Genomic DNA, 7,273 nt, shown 5'->3' with positions numbered 1-7,273 from the left:
GAAGCCTTTCAGGGGGGAGATTCTTTAACCACTTACCGACAAGTTTCGGATCGATATCGCTTTTGTTGACATAAAAATATTTCACATCATACGTCAACAAAACTGATACCGATTAGAAAATTGTCGCTAACTGGTTACAGAATCTGCCCCAGGCCTACAAAAATTATATTGTCTGATTCAGCTGGAACAAAAATGCTTCAAACAAGTAAGAGTTTCTCTGTATTATGGCCTCGAACCGACATATATACATCTTTCATTTGGATCAGTATTAAAACCTCTATTGGCTCCTACATTCGGGTTTTGATAGGGGAGTCTCCCCTGAACCGTTTTTCCATATTATTGGCCTATGTGCGCTTTTATTCGAAACCTAAATGTTTCGGTACTGAGTATCGAGCATGATAAAAATATAGTAAGGTAGAACCGCTGAGAGTCACTTTTAAAATTCTTGACGTTTCCAAACAATTTAATTTTTAAATTTACTCACAAACTCACACACACATTTTCATTTTCAATCTCAAGCAACAACAATTTCAATTCTATATTTTCACTTTTATATGATTTTAAAATGTTGGCAAACTTCAAAAAAAAATCATGGCCGACAAATTGAGAGAACGGTTCTACCTTGCTATATTTTTATCATGGTATCGAGAGTATTGGATACTTAAAGTATTGACAGAGAATGTTAATTTAATGAGAAGGAGCAAATGTTAAAGTTAAATTTTTTTAGTACTACTAAATTCTGAAAGGTTTGAGATGCGGAAGTTCACCAAAATAAATATTTGATGCGAGGCTAAAATGATGCGATCCGTTAGGCTAAAATGAAAATTGGCTGTTTTTAGATATTTTATAAGAAAAGCGGAGAAATGGTAAAAAAATACCAAAAATGTAATTTAGCTATTTTTAGATTTTGTCAAAAGTAGAAATGCGTCAAAATGTAAAAAAATGGGGAAGGGTAAAATGAAAGCAAATTAACTAAGGTCCAAAGTTGTCAAAAGAAAAAAACTTGCAAGCGCGCGGTTGTCGTTATATGAAAAGTGAATTTTAAAGTGTTAATTGAAAAGTGTGTGTATGTATGTAAATATTCAAAAAAAAAAAATGTAATTCATTAAAAAAATATATATATTTGTACATTTGTGCCAAAGATGAGAGTTTCTGACTTGGAACTCCTGGCATCAAGCCATTTATCCATACGTACCAAAATATGGATTTATAAAACCAAATAAGCATTTAATCATTACTTTATTTTTTTCGCTAAAAAATAATAATTAGTTATAGGTAATTATTATTAAAAATTTCGGGACTTATTCCTTTTATTAAAGTGTCGCTACCTCAGAAAAGGGCATTTTGAGTTTTTTGAATAATCATTACTCGTAAGTGAAAAAATAAAACTCAATAATTTTTATCTTTAAAAATAAAAATCATAAAATAATCACTATTTTTTATCAAAAAAAAAAAATAAAAATCGTTTAATAATAATTTTATTTTGAGGGGGAAAAAACCCAAGTATTAATTATTAAATGTATGAAATCTTTATTGGTTGAACTCGAAAAATAAAAAAATCATTATAAATTCCAGTAGAAAATATGTCGCTTATAACTTGTTGATTTTTTGGTGAAAACTTAAAAAATTATGATTATTTTCCGTCCCTTTTTATAACTATGAATTGCACATTTTTATGATATAAAAAAATCAAATAAAATAAAATATAATCAGGTAAAATAAACTAATAAAATAAAATTATCAAATTAAATTAAATAAACTAGTAAAATAAAATAAAACAAAATAAACTAATAAAATTAAATTAAATTAAATTAAAAAATAGTAATAAAATAAAATAACATTTGTAAAATTATATTGAATAAACTTTTTAAATAAATAAACTCTTTTTTTATTTCAGGATTTTTTAAATCCCGTAATATAAGTTTTTTATATATTTTTTCCTGTTCTTTTTACGTAACTTCCAATTTTAAAATGGTTTATTAGCACTTTTTTCATATCATTATAATGAGTTTAATTTTTTTATTATATACATAACATACCTATGATTAAATAAAGGCATATCAATAAAAAAAAATTTTATAAAAGCAAACTTGATTTTTGATAAAATTTTGATAGGTTTTGGTAGGTTTTTCATGTCAATTTCGTGTGTTCGTATAAGCAAAAATTACAAGTGCGCACATATATCCTTTGGTACGTAGATGTAGATATGTCAACGAAAAAGAAAAAATATTTGAATTCATACTTGCATTTTGAAGCGTACATCTAGCTTGTAAGATGCCTATCATTCAAGATGTGCTGTAGCATAGTTGGTAGAGGCGAAGCGATGATGGTGCTTTACCGATACGGTATGGGTTCGAGTCCGGCTAGATGCGATGGTCTTTTTATATATTTATAAAATGAAATAAAATAATAATTTGTGATCAAATTGTGAAATAGTTGAAGAAGATGAAGAATTCTGGACAAGGCGGGGGAAACGAAAGTGAAGGGATTCTGCGCACTTGTCGGCATTGTTGCCCGTTTTTGTAACGCGCAGAAAAAATATTTTGTTTAGACAACTGAAGTGAGCAAAGGGAATGGAGATTTTATACACTGTTGAGACTTTCCGATCGGCGCGGTGGTTGACAAAATTTGAGATTTTTAGATTTTGTCCAAACGTTACTGACTTTTATTATGGTATCCCACATTTTAATGTTATACGCCACGACAGATCAACCAAAAAAGGAGGGGTGTTGCAATTTATTTCAAATCCACCCTAAACATTAAACCTCTAACTGTATCAAATGATTCTGATACGGAATTCATCATTGCGGAAATCTCAGATAATGCCACAAAAATACTAGTGTCCTGTGTATATAATCCTAATAGGTGTTGCATGTTAGACTCATTTTTTGTTGAGCTATCTATGTTTTTGATTGAGTATGAGCGTTATGTTATATGTGGTGACTTTAATGTAAACCTTCTTTTAGGAGATTGCTATGCCGTTAAACTACTTGACCATGTATCTGCTGCAGGTCTTGCTGTGGTTAACAGATTAGTACCAACAAGATACGCCAACAACTCAAATCCTAGCCTGCTGGACCTTGTTATTGTCTCTAACATTGACCATATTCTAAAATTTGACCAAATGTTTTTTATTTCGGACCATGACCTTATATTTTGTACATTGGATGTGTCGTTTAACAGTCCCGCTGATAGTGTTACTTTTATGTATCGTGATTTGAAGTCTGTTAATGTTAGTAATCTGCATGTCGATTTGTTAAATGTTAACTGAAATAACTGTTGGTTCATTGAGAGTGTAGATGCAAAACTTGACTTCCTAAATAAAAATCTGACAAAACTATTCGTTGACCATGTCCCGCTTCGTACCGTTCGGACCATAAACAGCGCTTGCCCTTGGTACAATACAAGAGTTAGCTCAGCTATAAAAGCACGTAATAAGCTTTATAGTAAATGAAGGAGAACCAGAACTGACTTTGCTTGGGCACAGTACAAATCTGCCAGAAATAAAGCTACTGCCATTATAAGAAATGCAAAGCGATTCTATTGCAATTCTAAACTGAATCCGTCTCTACCTTCAAGAGATTTATGGCGCAATCTAAAAACCTTGAATGTACATGGAGAACTTAGACCTGAGTGTAAAATTTACCCAAATGTACTTAATAAATACTTTACTAGCGAAACTAACAGCTATAGCGCTCCATTCCCAAATTTAGTTAATAATTTTGCTTTAGAAGAAAAATTTCAATTCGATGGAGTAACAGAGGCTGATGTTTTAAGATCTCTGATGGCGATTAAGTCCAACGCAATCGGCAATGATGGGATATCATTGACGTTTGTAAAACTTGTGCTGCCATTTATTTTGGGAACTCTAACACATATCATAAATCACTGCTGCACAACGGCATATTTCCCAATAGAGTGGAAAAAGACTTTGATTGTTCCTGTTGCTAAAAAGAATATTGCCACCGATCCAAGTGACTATAGACCGATAAGCATACTGCCAGTCTTTTCTAAAGTGTGCGAGTTCCTAATGGCAACACAAATCTCCACATTTGTCCAACGAAATAATCTGTTATCTCCATTGCAGTCAGGGTTTAGAGCTAAGCATAGCTGCGCCACGGCTATGTTAAAAATAACTGATGATATTAGGGTACAGATTGATAATGGCTATCTGACACTCCTCTGCCTTCTGGATTTTTCTAAAGCCATTGACATGGTAAGTCACGACCTTCTTTGCAAAAAGCTTAAACATTATTTTGGATTCTCGGATAGCTCTGTAAAGCTTATGGTAGGAAGAACTAAGAAGGTGACTTGCAAGGCTACCTCGTCTGCGTATAGTATTGTTGTCCCCGGTGTTCCGCAAGGCTCTGTTCTCGGTCCCCTCTTGTCTTTTTGTCAACGATGTATTCTCTGTTTGTCAGTATGTGAATGTCCACGCTTATGCTGATAACATTCAGTTGTATTTGTCTAGTCGTGTTGGTCTTGTCGAGGACTTGTGTTTCAAAATAAACAGTGATTTGTCTGCAATTTCGCAATGGGCCAATGATAATTGTCTTTGTCTGAATGCTGCTAAGTCCTATGTGTTGCCCATCAGTAACAGTGTGGTACATTTGGAGAATATTCCGAAACTTACTAATGGTAATAGCGTATTAATGTTTACTGACAAGATAAAAAATTTAGGCTTTGTTGTGAATTCCATGTTGACTTGTTTTGACCACATTAATAAAGTTGTTAGCAGTGTCTATGTTGTTTTGCATAGGTTAAAAATGTCAGCGTCGTTTACACCTCTGGAGACAAGAAGAAAGCTTGCTGTTCAACTTATTGTGCCTCATATCGCGTACTGTGAGCTTGTGTATAGCAAACTTGATTCCGTTTCGTCTCACAAGATTGATGTTTTGTTTAACAATGTTACGCGTTACGTATATGGCCTCAAAAGATATGATCACATATCTTTGTGGAAATCTAAAATTCTTGGATGTTGTATTTTTAATTACCTTGCGGCAAGAAATTGTATATTTATGTTCAAGCTCATCAAATATAAAACTCCCAAATACCTTTATGATAAACTACAATTAACTAGGTCAAGTAGAGATCAAACTCTGGTTATTCCTAAATACACCTATTTGTCTTCGTCAAGGCTATTTTTCATTAATGCTGTGAGGCTCTGGAATTCTATTCCAGAATCTGTCAAAAGTGCTTTTGTTTGGGGTAGCTACAAAAAGGTAATTCACGGTGTGATTGCGATTAAACTTTCTTCTCTCCTCTCTTCTCTTCTCGATCTCTCTGTTTTCTCTTTTTGATCTTGGATTTACCTCAAACTTTAAAATTAGTTATAACTATTTATTGTTAGATTTAAGTTTGCTTCAAATTTTAAATAAGCCTTCAATTTTGTTATTTCCATCTATTGATGTATTATAAAAGACTTAAAGTCTTACGCGCACACACTCATATCTTAAATAAATAAATAAATAAATAAATATGGATAAGTCCCGAAAATCTCTAAAATCCCGAAATAGTTCCCAAAATGAGTCTCTATGCCTCTATCAATATCCTTTTCTCTACAACTACCTTTATTTTAATCTTTCTTCCTCTAACTTCATCTATACTTTTGTCGGTATCCTCATCCTCATCTTTTTCTTTATATTTATCTTTGTCTTTATTTTTATGTATATCATATTCTTCATATACATATTCCCCTTCAGCTTTGCCCTTATATATGTAAGTAAAGAGTTTAAATTTACCTTGGTCTTCATTTTTGCCTTTATCTTTACGCAAGTTTGTTTTTGTTTATATTTTTACCTTTGCCTTTATCCTTTTCTTTATCTATGTACGTACACACCTTTACTTTTATTCTTGGATTGATCTTTTTCTAAGTGTTGTTTCACCTCAAAAAGTTTTCGCGTATTATGCATACATGTGTTCATACATATATGTATGTACATATATAATATGTATAGACATACATACATAGATATTGCGAAATCTGTTTATCAAAAGCCGAAATATGTACTTACGCACACATACATATATACTTTTTGCTCCTTTCCTCACTTCCAACGCATGCACGTGTTTGCAAAACGATGACGAAGTGATTTTGTATGGAAAAGCACTTATGCCCATATATTTGAATAAAATAAACATACTTAGAAGATATCAACCTATACTTCCCATATACCAAACGAAAGGGAAACTATTGAATTTTTGCTTAAAGGAAACAAAAAATTATTAAGGAAACAAAATCATTCGAGCGGTTTTCGAGCATTTTTGTAATAAAAAAAATTTGCAAATTTTTTCAACAATTTTTTGCCTTAAACTGCTCAATATTTGTTGAATTTATATAAGATTTGTACACGAAAATATTTCAATTGATCCAAGAGACCTATATCCCGAAAATGAAAGCTATATCTGCAAATCATAAGCTGCTGGAGCACTTTAAAAGCTCAAAATTTACCCCAGAAGAAGCCAATGTTTACCGTTCTTTTTACGACAGAACCCGAATTGGTTACTTACAAAAATGAATCTGTCGATAGGTTTGGAATTTTATCTTTGAAACGCCACACTTTTCTTTGAAATCGCTTAATTAGTTCTTGTGCAATAAGCGTTTTCGTGAAGCTCTAAAAATTACAACTACATACAACATATCAGCATAGCCTCCATATCAAAACGTAAGACGTATTCTACCTCAAAAAAAGTTTTTCTATTAGCGGCCGCCACCGGCCGTCAATGGGAGACCTCAGAGTGTATTTCTGCCACGAAAATAGCTTCTCATAAAAATACAATCGCCGTTCGGAGTCAGCGCACGCCACAAATCGGGGGAGAAGCCCGGTCAAACACTAACAAATGTGTAAGCACCAATCGATTATTATTATAGTCGCAAAGAATTTCCAAATTTGTTTACACTGGCAATGAAGTATCTCCGCGAACCACATTCCTCAGTGAACTCAAAAATAGTGTTTAGTGCATTGGGTAGTATTGACCGGTAATGCGGAAATGCTTCTTTTCATAATGAAAAATATAAAAAATTTTTTCATTACGATTAAGTACAAATAAAGTTTCGGTATTTCGATATTTGTGAAGAAGTGCCAAGAATAAATAGATCCTGGAAATCTGTGTCAATAATGGTAAGTATTTTTTAATTTTCTTTAGAAAATGTATCTTTGTTACCTACAGTAACAATAAAGACCCGACATTTTTATCAGTTACGGCTATTTTTCCATTGTTTGTTTACTGTCTATTAGACACGTCCACAAAAAAATCGATAAAACGTTCCTTT

The sequence above is a fragment of the Rhagoletis pomonella genome, unplaced genomic scaffold (assembly GCF_013731165.1).
Source record: "Rhagoletis pomonella isolate Grant_MI unplaced genomic scaffold, Rhpom_1.0 Rhpom_scaffold_00007, whole genome shotgun sequence".
NCBI lineage: Eukaryota > Metazoa > Arthropoda > Insecta > Diptera > Tephritidae > Rhagoletis > Rhagoletis pomonella.
This window is presented reverse-complemented; position numbering follows the sequence as displayed.